The 20,425-nt window shown below is 37.2% G+C and overlaps 1 protein-coding gene across 2 annotated transcripts in view; it reads left to right on the top strand.

Annotated features, from left to right (window-relative positions):
- Positions 1-871: 871 nt before the first annotated feature.
- The window catches only part of LOC126827250 (uncharacterized), a 71,446-nt gene continuing 51,892 nt past the window's right edge, over positions 872-20,425 (top strand). Inside the window, exon 1 of one of the 2 annotated variants that reach the window (XM_050556512.2) lies at positions 872-1,101. The gene's annotated coding sequence lies outside the window, so the exon portion shown is untranslated. Of the gene's footprint in view, positions 1,102-17,809; positions 17,905-20,425 lie in introns of those variants that run through there. The other variant, XM_050556511.2, reaches the window with a different exon arrangement.

Below are 20,425 nucleotides of genomic sequence, written 5' to 3'. Positions count from 1 at the left end.
CGACGTCCTCGCGTGATCCCTTGTGTGAGAGATCATCACATTCAGGCAAGACGTCGTTGGTGTAGGGATCGTCAACACTGGGATAATCGACGCTGGAGCAATGTGATGTTTTCAGATGAGTCAAGGTTCACTGTTGATTTTTTGGACAGACGTAGGAGGGTGTGGCGTCGTCGAAACGAGCGCTTTCAAGACGTTAACGTCATCAGACATGATCGATTTGGGGGTGGTTCTGTTATGGTGTGGGGAGGCATCACTGTTGCTGGAAGAACGGCTTTACATGTTGTTGCAGGGCGTGTTACAGGCCAGTACTACCGGGACAACATCTTGGCCGCCGTTTCATCTTCCAGGATGACAACGCAAGATGTCACAGGGCCAGGATCGTTACAGGTTACCTCCAACAACAGAACATCACCACTTTACTTTGGCCAGCACTGAGTCCCGACCTCTCCCCCATCGAGCATGTCTGGGACATGCTTGGACAGAGGTTACGTCAACGTCAACAACGTCCTGCCAATGTCCAAGAACTTGCTGCTGCGTTGCAACAGGAATGGGACAATCTGGACCAAAATGACCTTAGACGTCTCATTAGGAGTATGCCACGTCGGATCAATGCTTGTTTAGCAAACAGAGGAGGATTTACCCGTTACTGACTTGGTTGTGATGCTGTGGTAACTTTGCTGTTTGACCCCGGGTATCATTTTACCCTTATAATGGTCAGTCTGTGCCTTACTAAGTCTAACGATCATTTGGAATAAATCGATGAATGTGAACTTCATTTCATTTTGTCATTTGTTTCTTCGTCAGTTTCATTAGGTGACTTTAATAACACTTAAAAATCAAATATCCCCTACTTTTTTTGAATAGTATATGATCATAAAATAGACTATTATGGACATTGATATTTCACAAACTGTAGAATATTTGGGGCCGTTATATCGTACAAGCCCCCAAAAGAATACTATAGAATTTCATGCTATGGAAAAAGTGATAGTATGTTAACGAGTCGTTAAAAGTTAACGGGGCTTTGAACACCCGGCCACAGGTGTAACACGTTCTAAATAATCTGAGAGGAAAACGGGAGCTTTATTTTAAAGATTTAAGGTAAGTATTCAAATCTTAAAATCAATTCGTTATTTGACAGGTACCCAGTGTAAGGGATATTTCGTGACCCCACGACCATATCCTTAACATATTTTGAGGGAACTGGTTCATAATTGTCTAACGAGAATTATATACAATTTCGAGTATAATGCTGTAAATAGAACGGAAGTGAGTTTATATAACATTTAAAGAGAGAGAGAGAGAGAAATGAGGTATAACGTTCACTCGACACAAACTAGGTCATTTCGGGACTAACATATGGTTTAATTTTATTTCAATAATTCGTTTGCGCGTAGGGGTCTTTAGCAGTGGGAGGAAACCGGAGGACCCGGAGAAAACCCACGAGGCTGGACAGGCGACCCTACTCCTTGCCACGTACAACCGGGGATTCGAAACCACGCCAGTCGACTCAATGACAGACTTTATGATACAGCGCGCGCACGCTAACCATTCAGCCATCCAACCCCCCCGGAAGTGAGGCAGTGGCAACATTCACCATTTGACAAGAGACAAGAGGTCTTGTGGACACCCCAACCTCCCATTTTTTTCTAACATTTTCCAGGTTACAAGTATCTAATCTGTTCTGCGCTCGGTGCTAGCTTTGTATATATTTGGAATCTTTCTTACTGATGATATTGTGTTGGTCATTCTAGTAATCTGGATCTAAAAGCAAATCTAGGTACTCTACCAGCCCCATCAAAGGGCGATTCTACATGGAAATGACAATTAAAGGACAATATTGGTGCCAGTTAATATCACATATTAAACACGTTCCAAATATTATTTTATCACATAGATTGCTACGATAGATGCGTAATCAGTGCTTGAACAATCGGTAGTGACGAACGCAAAAGGAAAACACGAGTTATCCCACTGTATAACCATAGAACTAGAATACTAACGGGAACGCCCACCGTGTGACGTCACTACCTTATGTGACGGCGGGCTTCTGACGCTGATATCGGGCACAGCGTACTTCCGGTTTCTGCTCGCACTAACAAAATGCCTGGCGCGAATTGTGTTTTGTTCGGATGTTCCGCCTGCAATAAAAGAAATCGGGGTTGATCATTCTATCGCTTACCCAAAAAAACATAGAGTGGAGAGAGAATCATTACGTATCATACAGTCTACCAGATCAGACCCGATAAATGACAAGACCTTGACAATATGTTCAAGACACGTTGAGCCGGATTATTTCGTTGAAAAAGTAAGTGAAAACTCAAAAGAAATTAATTATGTAGATTCTAGTTGGCAGTCCACCCTGACAACCTACAATGAAACAATGAAGGTAAGTTAAACCCATACTAGCTGAATGTCTGTATTTTCATGTTTGCCCGTTAGATTTTACCCTTTCTCTCATCAAAGTTGTATGCATATAGGTTTGTTTACATTAGTGCCGTAGCTAGGCCTAGTCTACTTTCAATTTGTTATGAAATTGACGATTACTACACCCGATGAGTGTGTGACAGCATGACGATTCTCTCTCAACAATCTTCTTTTACTTTAATTTTATGAATTACTAATTATTATTTTTTTTTTAAAGGTCAAAGTTTTAACTGAGCAGCTCCATAAAAATTAAAATTGTATATTTATTTATGACTGACCTTGACCTGTCAAATCCTTTTATTTTTAAATTCCGAAATAATCTTGTTCCCGGTATGAATAATCAACAAGCATGGAAAAAAAATAATTATATCTGAACCTTTTGTTTTGTATGTAGGAACCTTTTTATTTTGATTTTATGAATATGTCAGTCTTCAAGTGATTATATCTATCTGTTTAAAACTGAAGATAAAAGTGTAACATACCATTTAACCATTGACAAGGACTTGAATTGTGAAGTACAATATAATAATTTTTGTTTCCTGTTCAAATTAAAGTTACATCTATAGATTTACTTATAAGAACTGTTGAGAATATGAAGATATGTAGGGGCATAACATCAAAACATTTACAGTCTTATTCTCAATGTCAGCCTACAACTGTAATATATATTAGACAGGTTGATCTTTTCATGAACACAAATAAGTCAACAAATAAATTACGAAAGCTGTGTACTTGCTTCTGTATGTAATAGTTTTGTTGAGGACACTCAAAAAGAAATTTGTTTAAGTTGTCGACAGATTAACAGAGATTTACAGAGAAAGTAAATAGCAATAATAATAGTTTATTTCACATATATGGCTGCATAGCACATTGCATATTCAGATTTTGATTGACAATATATAATTCAAAGAATCAATATTTACATACTTGTAAATGTAATTTACAATTCAAAAATAGCTTAGCAATAATATATAGTTGCCATATAAACGAGCAAAAAGTGGTAGAATATAATCATGTGGTACGAATTTGATTAAAATGTAGATTTCACTCCATTTTGATTTATTTCTTCCAACTGACTCCACTCCACATAGATTTGAGGTCAAATGAGAAGTAAAAGAGTTAAACTGTGATCAGTGATGTCAGGTATTTTATTTACAGCACTTTGCTGCAAGCATTTCACACAATGAAAGTAACAAAAACACAGATTATACAGATAATTTCATACAACAAAATAGAAAGTGTATAATTAAACTAAACATTTCCTGGCTCTATTGGAATTAATATCGATATTGGAAGTATAAAAATATAAATGTGATTGAATCTAGGATTAAATCTAGAACTTAATCAGCAGTGTTCTACAGATTTTTTATTTCTTGTTATTACTGTATTGTAGATAATAAGTAATGAAAAGAAAACAAGGCCCTAAGGTTTTACTCAAAATTGTTTGTCTTATTTTAACTTAAATATAGCAATTTACTAACTATTGTTGTTTTAATGTAAATATATCAATAAGAAACTATGTGCAAAGTTTTGTGTTTCTGGATCAAAGATATTTCTCAAAAACAGTGATTGAAAGTTGAGCAAATTCTTAAGTCTGGGAATGCTTTGTGAACTTGGGGCCAGGTTGATAATTGTAAACAAAATATATCGAGACGCAATGAAATAGCACCTCTGAGATGACGTGGCATAATTTTGCACCTTCCACAGTTGCACAAAACCTAGCTTTTTAAAAGCTGCATTATATACCCCACGTGTGTACCAGAAAAATCAACATACTGATTCTGTTGGGTTTAATTTTTTTGATTGAGAATTGTTCGGGGTGCGTTTACACAATCTTCAAAACATTCTCACATGTTATCATCGTAATATGATGTTGTTACATCCTTAATTGCAAGATTAAAGCAAATCTTTAAAACAAAATTGAGCTGAAAAGTACTAAGTAGGGTGTTAAACCTGGATTCACTTCTAAACAAGATTTACATTCATCCATTTATAAAAGTGATGTATTATTTTTATTGCATCCCAGTATAAAATATTAACAATTATTTACAAAATTTATACAAATTTTATACAGGTGCACTACTTGTAATGTGTGAGCTTTATAAATGTATTAAATTATTCTTAAATATACATTATGTAAGATTTTCATAAAGAGCTAGCCATTCTTGCTATAATAGTTCGAAGATAAATAATGTAAAATGAATAATTTGAAAATTTCATTCAAATTACTCTATTGCGAGCGAAGATATTAGCCTTTGAAGGCCTTTGAAGGTTTGACAAGACGTGTGCAATAATTTCAACCATCGTACTGGTTGTTCGAAGTAAAGTCTCACTCCTCCATTTTTAGCTTAAATCAAAATATGGCTGAACTGTTCTAATCTATTTAATATTGGAGAAATCCAATGCTATCGAGAGTTGATTAAGGCCTGGATAAGTTAATTAATGTCTAATTAATAATTTAGAAAACATTTCAGGCCTAAAGAAAACCTGCAATAGGCAGATTTAGCTCTTGCATAATGTATGTTTAATCATTATTATCATAAGCTTATGGGTTTTTTTGTGCATTTCTATTTGCCTTTAGTGTTTATCAATGGGGATTATCTGTTAAATTCACAAGTTTTATTTAACAAGCATCACTGTCATGTGAATAAAATATCTTTGAACAGAGCCTTGGATCATTCCAACCACATATTGTTGTTCTTGTTTTTTAAATTAGTTATCTTGAATAGTAATTTAACCATTTGTTCCAAATGATGATAAACTTATACTAGAAAATGCACAGGCAAATGAACAGTTTTGATGTATAATATTCCTTGTTGGGGTTAAACTCGATTGAGGTTCGGCAAACCCTTGGGATCATGTGAACATCAGATCATTTTTCATATAACCACTACTTGAACTTTCCCATAAAATTAAACTGGATTAGTTTGAATCTTAAAAAGAAAATAAATAACAATGAAAACAACGTAAATAAAAACCAAACAAAATCAATAGCTATGAATTAAAATTACCAGTGTAAATCTGTACACAACCAAAGACAGGGTTGGAGGTTATAATTTCCCTCACAATTTTATCTAATTACGAGCTTGATACCAAATTAATACAGTTCTTTAAAGGCTCAATACCACTCTTGTTGTAACTGAATAATATGTCCCAATCTTTATTCTGGTCAACAAATTTAACTATTTTAGAATATTTCAATTAATTGATGATACAAATTTCATCTTAACACACCTTATTTAAAAAAATTGAAAAATTCAACATAATGGTTTGAAACGTCTAACGTAAACCTTTTCAAATGAAACTTCGATTTAAAAATATTTTCGAACCCTCTGGACAAGTAAAATAGGATGTAATGGATAATTTACACAACAGGTGGGACACTTAAACATCTAGTACTTAGATAGAGATATTATTTATTTTCTGGAGCTTTCAAGCCAGCAAGAGTGTTATTGTCCCTTTAAAGTAAATATTATACAAAATAAAAGAAACTGTTCCAAAGCAATTTGGGATCACGTGGCTAAGTGGGTAAGACGCTGGCTCGCTAGCCTGGAGGTCGGGTGTTCGATCCCTGCATTGGCCGAGAAAGTTCATCCAGATTTTCCGGCGTGGTTCCCCCTTGTCAGTGATGCAGTACGGAGGGCCTGACAAGGACAGCTGTCTAATCCTTCGGATGATACGAAAACCCGAGGTCACCTGTATACATTGGAATGCACGTAAAAGATCCCTTGGCAGTTGGAATTCGATATAAGAATAGGTGATAGTGCCGCTGCCCGGGCAAAATTTCCCTTAAATCACAACTTATGGCGTATGCCCGTCTTCATTAGCCCAGCATAGGAGCGCAGAACAGTAGGACGTTAAACCCCATATCATTTCATTTCCAAAGCAATTTGATCGTTTGAGAAGAAAAAAAATATATAGACATGGTCGAGACTATAATGAGTTTCAAAACTTGCCCATTTGCTACGAACACTATGTGACTATATGTATGTATGTTGTATATGTAGAAAACTTACGGATGCTACTGGAACGACAGGTTGAGATGTCTCAAACAAATCTTTAGCAAAGAAAAGCTGTAGTAAAGAATAAACATTTTTTTTTTATAAACAATATTTTTATTCAGGATGTCTGAATGGGATTGGGGAACAGGCTTAGCCTATGTAAAACCCCTCGTTATAAACAGGAAAAGGGCACTGGGAAACCAGCCAAAACTGGCACGGACATGCCATAAGGCTAACAACAATATACACAAAACAATAAATAAAAATAATAACAAGTCCTAGATAAAATGTGAATGTCATCATAATTTATTAATAATAATTTTATAATATGTAGTAGAAAATGATACACAAACGTGTGTTCGGATAATTTAATGTCCGAAAATAAATGGTTTATACTCCCGATGGTATGTTATATAACTAATTTTAAAAAAACTCATTAAAATTATGAATAACTTAAATCTATTACACCGTCAAGTTCTTGAAATTCCAGGGCGTCGTACGCTTCTGCCATGTTGACATACGGCCGGAAGTTACTTGTGCCTTATTGACTTCGCGCATGCGATGTACAGCATAATTGTGTCATCACCGTTATACGTCACCGAGTGGGCGTTCCCGTTAGTATTCTAGTTCTATGGTATAACTGACTGAAGTGACGAGTGATAACAGATACATGGGCGAATTTCTGCTCACTAATAATTAATTCGAAGACCAAAAGTTGTTATATGAGACAGTAAGAATATATCTGACAATTCAAAAATGTAATTAGATAAGAGAACAAGAGAAAAATAGAAACAGTCCGTACATTCACGTATGTTTATTCATTCTATACTTATAAAAACATGGTAATACACGGACTTTTTCTATTTTTCTTTCATGTTCTCTTATCTAGTGACAGTCAATTTATTTTATGAATTGTCAGAGCCGCCCATATGAAATGTTTATGTTCATGTGTAGGCAATTGGCCTGTTATTATCATACACTGGTTACCTCTAATAAAAACAGCAGTGCATTTCCCCAGTTTTGTATTGTTTCTGAATATCCCCTACTTTTTTGAAGAGTATATTATAATTTTATTTCTCAAGCGCTACATTATAGCAATAGTTATTTCTAAGCGCTGTACAGGCATATACATGCAATATAGATGATTAATATCTACATTCAAGTTAAACCAACTGTGTCTATATATTTTTTAAGTCTTACGTCGAGCTGTATAAACTATATGATTTATTGACATTAAAACTCCAATGGCTGGTTAACAGTGCGTAATTAAAGACTATAATTGGATCTTTGTAGAAATAGTAATTATATTAAGGTGTCATACGATTGCATGTAATATAAACTACGATATCATAACATTCTTTAATTACAATTCTCAGTAGGGGAGGGGTATAATTTATTGTGTAACATTGTGATTATAATCAAAACAATAAATCCCGTCCTATACTCCAAACAAGACATAGTAAGAAATACCTCCTATTGCGAACAGTTTAATATACCTAGAATTTTCTACACCAACTCGGGGGGATGGATGGCCGAATGGTTAGCACGCGCGCGCTGTATCATACGGTCTGTCATTGAGTCAACTGGCGGGGTTTCGATTCCCCGGTTGTACGTAGGGTCGCCTTTCCAACCTCTTGGGTTTTCTCCGGGTTCTCCGGTTTCCTCCCACAGCTAAAGACCCCTACGCGCAAACGAAGTATTGAAATAAAATTGAACCATGTGTTAGTCCCGAAATGACCTAGTTTGTGTCGAGTGGACGTTATACCCCATTTCTCTCTCTCTCTCTCTCTCTTTAAATGTTAAATAAACTTTTAATTAGACACTTATTGACATAATCAACTCTCTAGATCATCGGATGGTGGAGATTAAAATGGATTACAACTTCTGCGAGATGTAAACATTGAACGATAAAATGATAATAAAAATTCTATAACTTCAACCAGTCATAACTTCACCCAGAAGAAAGTAATTTGAATGAAATTTTCAATATTATTTCTTTTTCAATATCTATGTCAGATATCCTTTCACAGTCTCACACAACAACTTTTGGTCTTCGAAGAAATTATTAGTGAGCAGAAATTCGCCCATATATCTGTTATCAACCGTCACTTCAGTCAGTTATACAGTGGGATAACTCGTGTTTTCCTTTTGCGGTCGTCACTTCCGATTGTTGAAACATTGATTACGCATCTATCGTAGTAATGATCACTGTGATAAAATAATATTTGGAACGTGTTTAACCAATTCTATCACATATGTGATAATGACTGGTTGTTGTTAGTTAGTTGTATTTTACGTCCGCTTCCACCGAGGTGATATCGCAGACAAATAATGACTGGCTCCAATATTGTCCTTTAAGTTATACGCAGATTTGTATGGTTTCAAAAATACCTTATAATTGATATTGTAAATGTTAAAGATGGGTTCCCAGAAAGGTATTTATCGGGTGGTCATTTCCAATAAAAGTATGGTAATTTTGGTATATATGGAAAGTAGAGATATCCAATCTTACTAGAAAAATACTGGATTCCCCGAAAAACACTCATGGAGCGTATACAGGACAAAAATGTAAGGATTCACCTAATCAAGAGCCCGAAGATTAGGAATTTATGCACGCGTGATGTCAAAGGTCACACGCGAACATTGAGCGCTTGATGTACAAGTTGATAAACTTTATGAAGAGTTAGACGTACAACACTTTCTGGGATACAAATGACGGAAAAAGACGCGAGTAGTGGATAATCCTAGAATTTAATTAGGATTCGATATTTGTAATAAATAGTAAGCGATTAAAGACAACATCGTCTTATGTATGCAATGAATTCTCCTCTGACTTCCAAGAGAGGTAAGTCACGTGACGTAAACATGACATGGTTTGATCGAATTTTTATAGCAGAACATTCCTTCGCAATTACAATGTTTGAGAAGGGTTTGAAGCAAAGTTATGACAAATTAATTAGTTTGAATATGTTTTTAGTCCATATATACCATTAAATCACCCAGTTTGTACGCGGGAACCCATCTTTAATACCTCAAATGTTTTTGTTTTTTTTTTACTCTGATAGATTATTCTTCAGTCTTTATATGAATCTGTAGTTTGATCGTATTTGAATACAATTATGCATACAAAAACCTATTTGTGCCTGGGGTCTTAGATTACTCTTTGTTGCCGACAAGTGTTTTCGTGTGATGTGTTTGCGCAAGGTAAACAGTAATCACGTTTTTCAGTTAAAGCGAGAATTTCATATTTTCTAAGAAAGTCAAAACTGAATTATTTCTATGTCTTTTACTCAATAGGTTGTCATTCCACTATTATACGATCATAGGTATCATTATCACACTTATAAAATCATTCACACAGGAAATAATAACACAATTACCTCCCTTGTTTTTCTATTCCACCCATGGAATAGCTATCTTCAAACGTTTGAATTTGATCTTGAAAATGATATTTTTGCTAATTTCTCAACTGGCAATAGTGAATTATAGGATTAATAGGATTATTCTTTAACAAAGTAGGGCTGTTTATAGATACCATCTTATGTAAGGCTTTATTTTAATACATTTTAAATATATAACTTAAAAATATGAAATTTATCTAGAAGCTTTAACGGTAAATAAAGTACAAATCACAGGTACTGTAACAAGCCAACAGTGAGGCTGATGTCCCCCGCCGAAATAGGAAAATAATTAGAGGACACATATAAATTTATCACAAATAAGCGGAACGGACAGACAGACAAACAGACAGACGGACGAACCCATTTTAATAGTTCCCTGCTTTCTTCGAAAGGCGGGGGACAATCAAAGTAGGAGAGTTATTGTTTTCCAAAGTCTCGACCAATCAAATTGCGTATCGCTCTGCTTACCCTGAGCAGAAAATGCTCATTATCAAACTTAGTCAAGGTATTACTGTAATGAAACAATACACCAAGTTTCATCAATCTCACTTAATTAGAACTAAAGTTATCGTGTCCCAAAGCATCAACCAATCAAATTGCTTATCTCTGCTTACCCTAAGCGGAAAATGCTCATCTTCGAACTCCATCAAGGCATTGACCTAATCAACACATACACCAAGTTTGAACATTCTAGCTCAATTAGGAAGAGAGTTATCGTGCCCCAAAGTATCAACCAATCAAATTGCTTATCTCTGCTTACCCTAAGCGGAAAATGCTCATCTTCGAACTCCATCAAGGCATTGACCTAATAAACACATACACCAAGTTTGAACATTCTAGCTCAATTAAAAGTTATCGTGTCCCAAAGCATCAACCAATCAAATTGCTTATCTCTGCTTACCCTAAGCGGAAAATGCTCATCTTCGAACCCCATCAAGGCATTGACCTAATCAACACATACACCAAGTTTGAACATTCTAGCCCAATTAGGAAGAGAGTTATCGTGTCCCAAAGCATCAACCAATCAAATTGCTTATCTCTGCTTACCCTAAGCGGAAAATGCTCATCTTCGAACTCCATCAAGGCATTGACCTAATCAACACATACACCAAGTTTGAACATTCTAGCTCAATTAGGAAGAGAGTTATTGTGTCCCAAAAAGTGTGACGGACAGACAGACGGACAGACGGACGGACGGACAGACAGACGGACGAACCCATTTTAATAGTCCCCTGCTTTCTTCGAAAGGCGGGGGACAATAAAGTAATAAGAGGTTTATATTTAGAAGTAAAATATTTTGTGATTGTTTGCCTGGGGTTAAGATCCTAATCAGGAAATTCTTGAATAGACGGTTGAATAGCCATAACAGATAACTGTAACACTATATCTTAGTATAACATAGATCAGTTTCGTAAATATATGGTTTATTTACATAGGAACAGAATATAACTCAACTACGTCAATACTACAGACACTAGACTATACTGGAACTAAACTACATCGGAACACAGCCACGGTGGCTAGTTGGTTAAGACGCTGGCTCGCTGGCCTGGAGGTCGGGTGTTCGATCCCTGCATTGACCGAGAAAGTTCATCTGGATTTTCCGACGTGGTTTCCCCTTGTCAGTGGTGCAGAACGGAGGGCCTGACAAGGACAGCTGTCTAGTCCTTCGGATGAGACGAAAAACCGAGGTCCCGTGTATACATTGGAATGCACGTAAAAGATCCCTTGGCAGTTGGAATTCGATATAAGAGTAGGCGATAGTGCCGCTGCCCGGGCAAAATTTTCCTCATAGCACACTGTATGGCATATGCCCGTCTTCATTAGCCCAGTATAGGAGCAGAACAGTAGGACGTTAAACCCCATTTCATTTCATTTCATATAACTATATTAAATCGACCATTCTGCCCCTCTGCCAAGGTAGCGACTGAACTCGGATGAGTCTATACGCCGGTCTCTGCGTCTCTTCTGCTCTGTCTGTGATCGTCTCTAGTCGACTGCGTAACTGTCAGCAACATCCTCGTTATATACCTTCGGACACATGGTCATACATGCAATTGTCTCTTTTATCTCGTCATGGCATACTTACTGACCAGGGGCCTGTTTCACGAAATTTTAACAAAGATAAAATCCAAATTTTAGTAATTTGATTGGATAATATTAGATTGATTTTAGTGCTTAGCCTATCAAAATTGAAGTATATACTAAAATTTGGATTTTATCTTTAGTTAAACTTTCGCGAAACAGGGCCCTGTGCGTATTCCTTTGAAGTAAAGCGGAACGTGTGCACAGATCATATGTACTATGTAGTTTGTAAATGACATATGGGATTAATTACATGTTTAATTAGATTATAGCCAGTTAGTGCCTTAACAAAAGTTTATACAGAGTTGAAAAGTCAATATCATATATTATCAAAACCCAGCTGAGGTCATACAGTTCTAAGCACCTAAATGACCGTTCAATTTGATGAAAGTTATAGAGTACTTTGACACAGTACACGAGGACAGGAACGCCCTTCTAAGTTCTTACCTAATGTGATTTTTTCAAAGTTTTTGATTTTTTTTTTTTTCATATTTTTCATTTTTTTAAATCTTCTTTATTTGTCTCCCTTTTTGGTGGTAAATCATATGATATTTACTCTCAAACATGTTCGTATTAAAAATATAGAAAGGTAAGTTGCTTTTCTGTTGACATTTTTTTTTTCTCCGTGAGGTACCCCTGTCGCTATTTAATTTTTCAAATCGTGAATAAAATTGTCTTGCCGTACAAATCAGCCACTCGGCTCCTTTCGATATCTAATCCTTTCGATAAAAACAAAAAGAAATGCCAAGTCAGTTTATTTGCCATAAATCACTCGAAATTTTTTACAGTTCTTCGACATTTTGAACATGTTCCGTAGAAATGACGGAAGTGGTAATAAGGGAGACAACTTTGTCAAGTGGCCCGAATGAATCGGCATTACGAAAACATAGGTGCACCATATAAGGGCGCCCCTGTCCTCATGTACACCTGTGGTACAAATACTATAGATAAAAACGTAAATAAATGAAAAATACGTCAAGTTAAAAACGAGTTTTTTTTTTACCCCTTTACAAGATATAAACCAAATGATCCACTCTCCACACAAGTCTCGCTATCTAGCATTCGACTCTGCCGTCGATTCACGCACTACACTGGTTGACCTAGAGGTCATTGGTCACGTGATTAACAGCATGATGAAAATGACATCTGTCAGAAAAGTTTCTGGCGTTATAAACACTTGATGAGTTTTAGTCAATTTACGATCGCATTATAAAGGTAAACAGATACACGTGTATTATATTCTGAATTTAGCACGGTGACATGCGCAGTTCGTATTTCCGACCATTTAACCCTGTAATCTTACGCGAAAGAGTTCCCTGTAATATTTGTAAATACATTGTTACTTTGCAATTGTGACCCCATTTCTATTTAAATATGGTAGTAGTACTAAATATATTATCATTTATTTGTTTTAAATCGTATTGTTTATCATTGCCCATCAACCCCAAGAATCTGGGTGGCGTAGTCAAATGAGCCGTTAGCAGAGATAGTGTGGACTGCAAGGGAAGACTCGCTTTCAAATTTTGAAATCAAATTATTAAATGGCGAACCGTTCTAATCTAGTTAAAATCTCGAGTATCCGATGCTATCGAGAGTTGATTATGGCCTTGTTTTGTTAATAAATGTCTAATTAATAGTTTATATAACATTTCAGGCCTAAATAAAGACCTGCAATAGGCAGTTTTAGCTCTTGCATAATGTATGTTTAATTTACACTAGCATAATACAGGAGTAATGAGATCAAATTAAGGCAAATTAAGCATACAAGTCTGGTGAGTGAAATTGGATTGCATGTTTATTCTTTTAATGATATTATCAATTTTAAATTTATAACAGGGAAAATACTACTAAATTTAATATTTGAATTTTTGGTACAAGTTTTTGAAGGTTTAGAAACTTTTAAAACGGGATTTATTTGTATATTTTGTCGCCTGTGTACTCGGATGCGTGCGCATATTTCAGTACCGCACTTAGAAGTAGAAAACGTAACATTACCAGAAACTTGAAATTTAGCTCTAGTGGGTAATTTTTCACGACTAAGTAGTTGGCGTTTACTGCTGATTACTTCTAGGCTATGAAATTGATTTTTAAACTTATCATTAGAAAAGGAAACATATTTAGTATCATTAATTGTGTCGAATAAAAAATATTAAGTCGAGGATTGTGTGTCGTAATAAAGGTAATGCATACATATAATGAAATGGAGTTTAACGTCCTACCGTTCTTCTCCGATGGGGCTAAGGAAGACGCGCATACGCCATACAGTGTGCTATGAGGGAAATTTTGCCAGGACAGTGGCGCTACGGTCTACCCGTATATCGAATTCCAAACTGTACACGGGATCTCGGGTTTTTGTCCAATCCTAAGGACTATTTGCCTTGCCAGGCCACCCGTCCTTCACCTTTGTCTGCGATATCACCTCGGTGGAAGTGGACGTAAAATACAACTAACAAACAACAATAACCGTCCTTCACCACTGACAAGAGGGAACCACGCCGGAAAATCAAAACGTTCATGGCCAATACAGGGATCGAACACTGAACCTCCAGCAGGTTAGCTAGCCAACGTCTTACTTACTGATCCACCGCGGCTCCCCATCAGCTGTATACATATATATATTGTATATTGATGCTTTTTTTTTTATAATGGCCCATATTTTCGAAAGTAGGTTAGCGCTAATCATAGATTTGATCTCTGATTTTCTGAACAGTCATATTCTGAAAAGCTGACTAAATTATAAACTACGATTTTTATAAACTTTGATTAGCCTAATCATTGGGTTAATCATTGTTCGAGAATACCATAAAATATTAGTCATTTCGGGGCGGGGCGGGGCGAGGTGGGGGGGGGGGGGTAGTTGATGGAAGGATTAGGTGCATGGATATGCCATTATGATACATTCAGTTATGCAGTTATGAACCAAATAAGCATGAAGCAACATTTATTTTCGGCTAATACAGTTTGCCATTAGAGTATTTTATCAAATACATCAGCACTACGGACTACTCTTATTTCGAATTCCCGCTGTAAGGGGTTCTTTAAGGTACACGGTACCTCGGTCTTCCGCCCTAGGGTTAGGGTTAGGGTTAGGGCAGGAAAATGGAGATGAAACTTCTCGGCCAACAAAACGAGCGAATACGAGAGCGAGCCAGCGTCGTACTTGCTAAGCTCCCCTTATTTATTTTTAACACTATACCCCCCCCCCCTACACCATAATTCGCATACACGCTTCGCATACTCAACGTATGCTGTCTATAATTAAATATATTTTCAATTTACGCCGCCCCCCCCCCCACCTCGCCCCCACCACCAAAGTGCAAGTAATTGTCTAGATGCATGATCCCCAAGTTGCGAACGAAAGTTTACGGAGATCAAACCCCGGCCTTCCTTGTTTGTGTTTGACCCCCTCCCCCTCCCCCAACCAACTTCTGACTACGGACCTGTTCATAAGAGTGAATACATCATTTCTCAAAAGGGGTGGTGTGGGGATCAGCCAAACCAAATTCTCTTCGAGCGTATCCAGGACACCATATTTGGTGACACTTTCAAGCGATTATGTAGAGAGAAATACACAAGGCAAAGTCGACTAGAAACGACATTGGTTGCATTAAAATAGTTTGTTACATTCTTTGTTTCAGTTTCATATGTTCCCACAATATTTCCATCAAAGCGATGTTAGAAATGAAAACGAGCCAAGTTCAAAGCGGGGCCAACTCATTAATTCTATTTTAGGTATTTGAAGCTTGATAATTACAAATATATGTTCAAAGCGGAGCGAACTCAATAATTGTATTATAGGTATTTGGAGCCTGATAATTACAAAATATAATGTTCGTGTTTATATATAATAAAAGATATTATATTTAATATATCTCATGAAATTTTCCGGAATTGACACTCAGCTGATGTATAAAAATTGCAAAAGTAGTATCTAAACGGCCAATTAAATTTCATCGAAACATGAAATAGACACATTTTATGTTTATATAATGAGATGCCAAGCGGAGCGATGCGAACAACTTTAATAAAAATGATAATTACATGTTCATCTTCCAGGTGACCGGCCTACGTCCATACTCCTCGCAGTGTTCCGTTTGATTAGAGCTAATCTCGGGCCATTGCTTCAGGAATATGGCCTACGTCTGGAGTCATAAACTCGATTATATTTTGGAGAATAAAACTGCTTAATTTTGTGTTAACAGCCCTTAAAACTCAAGCCCGAGCCATTAACTCAATAAACGTTATACGTTTTCAAATAACTTAAACCTATCAGTCTTCATCTGGAAATGGAGACCGGTGTCCCAAGCTGTATTATACGGTGTCTGGATAAAACCAGACCTTTATTTTATAAAATAATGTGTTGTTAAAATTTAACTTTCGTTATCAAGTATAGCACATGGGTTATGCACAGTATAGACCTCTAAAGGAACGGCCATAGATTATCAGGTCACCCAACGAAAAAATTGACCCGAAATCTTAAAAGGGTTACGTATGCGGATGGGGGGTTTTGACGTTGACGTCCAAACGGCACAATATTTCGAACTAAAATTTTGAGACAAAGTAAAGACAAAATTGACAATTAATGATACATTCTGATGTTAATCCGAGAGAATTTTCTATTGTAGTAAAGACAATTACACCTCCTCACCTCCCCATTGTGAACTAGGTCGTTTGTGGCAAATGTGACGGATAACAACTACTGAAATTCACTGTGCCAATACAATATAAAAAAAGTTCATTTTCTAATTTACTTGGATATCCTTTTTCAGGGACCCGCTTTCTCAAACTACTTTGTAATCTACTTCCTGTAACTGGTCGTGGGTAACGGTGGCTAAGTGGGTAAGACGCTGGCTCGCTAGCATGGAAGTCGGGTGTTCGTTCTTGCATTGGCCGAGACGTTCATCGAGATTTTCCGGTGTGGTTCCCCCTTGTCAGTGATGCAGGACGGAGGGCCTGACAAGGACAGCTGTCTAGTCGTTCGGATGGAACGGAAAACCGAGGTCCCTGTACACATTGGCGTGTACGTAAAAGATCCCTTGACAGTTGGAATTCGATATAAGAGTAGGCGATAGTGCCGCTGCCCGGGCAAAATTTCCCTCATAGCACACTGTATGGCGTATGGCCGTCTTCATTAGCCCAGCATAGGAGCAGAACAGAAGGACGTTAAACCCCATTTCATTTCATTTTTTTAAGTTGAAATCGTCATCATCCTGCAGAATTAGTCTAAAACGACCATAAACCAATACGGCCAACTGTCACACTTTCAACCGTTTTGATCAAATGCTTATGGCCGTTTAGGTTTATGACCGTTTCATCTGTAATCCACTTACTCGCATTTTGAAGTGGAATTAGAACTTCTATTCACGGGAAACGGGTTTATTATCAGGAAAAATTCACATTATCATACAGATGACTAACTGACCCATGGGATCTCCACCACATTTTATCCATTAAAGGCTTCCATTCTTCTTCTTATATAGGGGGTTGGATGGCCGAATGGTTAGCACGTGCGCGCTGTATCATAAGGCCTGCCATTAAGTCAACTGGCATGGTTTCGAATCCCCGGTTGTAAGTGACAAGGAGTAGGGTCGCCTGTCCAGCCTTGTGGGTTTTCTACGGGTCCTCCAGTTTCCTCCCACTGCTAAAGACCCCTACGCGCAAGCGAATTATTGAAATAAAATTAAAACCATATGTTAGTCTCGAAATGACATGGTTTGTGTAAAGTGGACGTTAAACCCATCTCTCTCTCTCTCTCTATCCCGGACACTAATTAAAGTAAAAATCGAAATAAAGATGTATGTGTATCTTTAAATTCACCGTGAGAGCAGTAATATGGCAGATTAGCTATAGTCTAATCTACTGCATATATATCTAATAAGGACAATATCACGTGATATTGAGATAACGATACAGTGTAGATTGTGAAACTAAACGAAAGGACTATCAACCAGACAACGCCTACCTCGTGGAAATATTAAAACACCTTACAGGTCAGATATATCTATATATATAATTTATTTTCATCTCTTTCTACTGATCAAACGCCAACAAACATAAATTATTAATCGATCAGTTTAATATCCTTCTCTACGAGCTGAGAATTGTTAAACTGGTAGGGGTACGATACCATGCAAATAAACAGGTATGATATTGTCTTTCCATTGATGTTTCTTGACTAAAATGTCCTGGGTTCGAATCCTGCTGTGGGCCCCGAAGAGCGTTCGGGAACCTTTAATCGGGGTTTTCACGTGTCAGAAATGGTGCCTTTGGAGCTCACATGGGGGAAATTGAGCATAGTCTTTCTAGTCTACCCGTATTCATATTGGCGTGCACGTTATTATACATAGCAGAGGAAACATTGAAACATAGATTAATATCTTGGTGTCGAAAGGAGTGAAGTACTGAGTTAACAGGAGGCTAATTCCCATTCTTTTTATCACCTGTCGTTAATTTAGGGCAAGTTAACATTAAATGCAGTGGACTGCACCACACACAATTAAGTTGAGGGGGGTTGGATGGCCGAATGGTTAGCACGTGCGTGCTGTATCATCAGGTCTTTCATTGAGTCAACTGGCGTGGTTTCGAATCCCCGGTTGTACGTGACAAGGAGTAGGGTCGCCTGTCCAACCTCGTGGGTTTTCTCCGGATGCTCCGGTTTCCTCACACTGCTAAAGACCCATACGCGCAATCGAATTATTGAAATAAAATTAAACCATATGTTAGTCCCGAAATGACCTAGTTTGTGCCTCCTTTCATTAATTTGACTGTTTGAAATTTATCCCAAGTCGCCATTCGTCATCGTCAATACGCTGTATTGTTTCTGGTAAATAAGTTTGTAACATTTAGCAGGATCCCCTGCCCCATCTTGATCCCACGTCAATGGTAAGCAAATAAACCATACACGCTACAGACATTAGCAAACACTGGATAAACGAACGACAATTTATGATCAGTGGAGATGTATATAATATAACATTGTATTGAATTACAAAATGAACTACACAACTTTTATCAACTGCCATATATAATACCAGATACATGACAGATTATCTAGTCACATTAAAGTAGCTAAGTCTCTAACTCAATATCATCCAAAGTCTTGGATATAGATAACACGAATTATTTGTCAATTTTAATCAACATTGGTGTTGTGATCTTACCGGGAAAAGATGGGCTTCTAATATCCAATATTTAAGACAATATAAACATTTTACGATTGGTACACGAATCGTGTACCATAATGCGTTTCGGCTCAATTTGTAACAAGCGACCCGGAAGAACGAGGTTAGACATATTCTAAATGTCATGTCAAACGGTGACCCCATATTTTTCTCTGGAGAGCATGCGCAATAAATACTATCGGTGTAGACTGGAATAACCAGACGCTAGAGATTGCCATTCGATTGAGACTTCTGGCGTATTTCGCCGAACATAACTGTTTTGAAATTAGCGTAAAAACGGAAACGATTCATATTACATTCATATTACATTATTATATACGTTGCGACCCATTTGTATCAATTTTTAGATCCCAAATATTAACGATTTAGCTCCTTTAAATATGTGGTGGGGAATATAATGAAGACATAATAAACAACTAATGATCATTGCGCCACCAATTCTCTCATCTCTACAGGTGGTTGTGTGTTTAATTAGGGCATGATCAGTGAAGCCACAGCCTCCTTCATCTCTACAGGTGGCGGTGTTTTTATTTAAGACATGATAAACCTCCCCCAACTGATTGTTGAGAAATATACATATTATAAGTTGATATTCTTTCCGCATGAGTAGACATTTTAATGGCATCTGATGAAGATGAAATATAGCCTACTGGTTGTATGGATGTAATTACAACTAGACATGTGGATGAACCGTTCGGAGGTTGGATGTTCTAGTGGTCTAGGGTGTCGCACTTCGAACTCTAGCTGGCCGGTCACCTCTGACTGCTTGTGGTCCTGGCTTCGATCCGTGGTGTGAGCGTATTTGACTTGGACTGGAGGAGATAGGTGCGTCTTCTCAACATCGTTGGTTTACTTGGAGTACGGGAAGAGAGAGAGAGAAAAATGGGGTTTAACGTCCACTCGACACAACCGGGGATTCGAAACCACGCCAGTTGACTTAATGACAGGCCTTATGATACAGCGCGCACGTGCTAACCAGTCGGCCATCCAACCTCCTAAATATAAGAAGAAGAATGGAAGCCTTTAATGGATAAAATGTGGTGGAGATCCCATGGGTCAGTTAGTCATCTGTATGATAATGTGAATTTTTCCTGATAATAAACCCGTTTTCCCGCGAATATAAGTTCTAGTTGCACTTTAATATGCGATTAAGTGGATTACAGATGAACCGGTCATAAACCTAAACGGCCACAAGCATTTGATCAAAACTGCTGAAAGTGTGACAGTTGACCGTATTGGTTTATGACCGTTTCATCTGTAATCCACTTAATTGGTTTATGGTAGTTTTAGACTAATTCTCCAGGATGATGACGATTTCAACTTAAAAAAA

This window comes from Patella vulgata, chromosome 7, assembly GCF_932274485.2.
Source record: "Patella vulgata chromosome 7, xgPatVulg1.2, whole genome shotgun sequence".
Lineage (NCBI taxonomy): Eukaryota > Metazoa > Mollusca > Gastropoda > Patellidae > Patella > Patella vulgata.
This window is presented reverse-complemented; position numbering and strand designations above follow the sequence as displayed.